This window comes from Psammomys obesus, unplaced genomic scaffold, assembly GCF_907164565.1.
Source record: "Psammomys obesus unplaced genomic scaffold, mPsaObe1.curated_primary_1811, whole genome shotgun sequence".
Taxonomy (NCBI): domain Eukaryota; kingdom Metazoa; phylum Chordata; class Mammalia; order Rodentia; family Muridae; genus Psammomys; species Psammomys obesus.
Genome location: NW_026590412.1, coordinates 1233872 through 1235514, shown reverse-complemented (window position 1 = coordinate 1235514; position 1643 = coordinate 1233872). Strand labels below are relative to the sequence as shown.

The following is a 1643-nucleotide window of genomic DNA, read 5'->3' as shown; positions in this document are numbered from 1 at the left end:
ATCCCAATGACACTTTCACAAAAACAGAGACAGAAATTCTAAACTTTGTAAAGAACAAAAAAAGCTAAACAGCTTAAGCAATATTGTACAAAAAAGAACGCAGAAACATTACACTATCTAATTTTGAATAAAATCAAATACAAAGACAATATGATCAAAACAATTTCATATTGAATAAAAATAAACACAAACACCAATGGGACAGAAGAGACAGTTAATATCTAAAAGATATAGAATCAGTATGCCTAACAGATACCACACAATCACCTAAGTGAAGAAAAAAATCTATGGAATGGGAGAATAGATATTTAAACCATATATCTGATAATAGAATATGTTAGGAAATGCAAACAACTTGATAGTTAAAAAAAAATCAGTAGGCAAAGGACCTGAATAGAAATTTCTCAATAGACACAGAACAGTGTGTCTATGACAAAATGATACATATCGAGTCCTCAAGGCCCTCATGGCAGCAGTGGGGATCTGGGCACTGCACAGTGGTGACTGAGCTGCAAGCCTGGTGGTCATGCTCTGAGCCACATTCTTCCCCCTACCCAACCCCTGGGATCTTCACCCTAATGCTGCAACGGATGCTGAGCTGGCCTATTTCCTGGGCCAGAGCATGCTCCTAAGTTCCTGGGACCAAGTGTTAGCTGCCTTAACCAAAGACATAATGCACCAGGAAGTGACCAGAAGTTTCTGTCCCGAGAGACTCCTGTCCAAGACCAACAGGATGCCACAGTGGGCAGAGTGACTGTTTCCTGCTAATGTTGCTCACTCACTGTACATCTTAGGACTCTGTTGTGGACCCACAGAATAAGACCATGACCACCTTCACCTGGAACATGAACCACGCCTGGCAGATGGTGGTGGAGGAACAATGTGTTTACTGTGTGAACGCTGACCATAGCGGTTGGACTGAAATCCATAGCCTGGATCTCCTTTAGCTTATGTGGCATCTCCAGAGCTGTCCAGGAATTTGTTTTTGCCTGGTTCAAAAGCAATGTGACCAAGACAATGAAGGGCTTTGAGTACATCTTGGCCAAGCTACAAGGTGAGGCCCCTTCCAAAACGCTTGTTGATAGAGCCAAAGAGGCCAAAGAGAAAGCAGACAGCATTGGCAGCTACAGAAAAGACCAAGGACCTAGACAACATGGCCGCCACCCAAGCAGCAGCAACAGCAGCTCATATAGTTTACTTCTCTTCTCCCCAGTGTACTTGATTATTAAAAATTGACCTGCAGCCCTCTCTGCTGTCTGGGTGCTGGGTCAGGGTACTGGCCAGGTCAGCATCTGCCAGCCCCAGCTCAGTGTCCACTGGGAATTGCCCAACTTCCCAGCAGGTGGTGCTGTAATACATGATAGACTGTACGCTCCAGGAGGGCAGGGCTCCTTGTTTTATTCTCTGGTGTGTCCCAAGTACCCTGAACAATATTTAGCACATAACAGGCACTCAATAAACATGATTTAATTGCCCCCTCAAAATGATAAATATCTCTAATCATTAGGGAAATAGAAATCAAAACCATAAGGTGTTAATGGCTTCACATGTGTCAGAACTATTTAACTTTTTTTTTAAATATAATGTTTCATTTATTACAATTTTATTTACTTTGTATCCCAGCTATAGCCCCACCCTCCTCC

The 1643-nt window shown here is 42.7% G+C and overlaps 1 pseudogene; it reads left to right on the top strand.

Moving 5' to 3' along the window:
- Positions 1–599: 599 nt before the first annotated feature.
- Positions 600–1193, top strand: LOC129676806 (PRELI domain-containing protein 1, mitochondrial-like; annotated as a pseudogene).
- Positions 1194–1643: the final 450 nt, after the last annotated feature.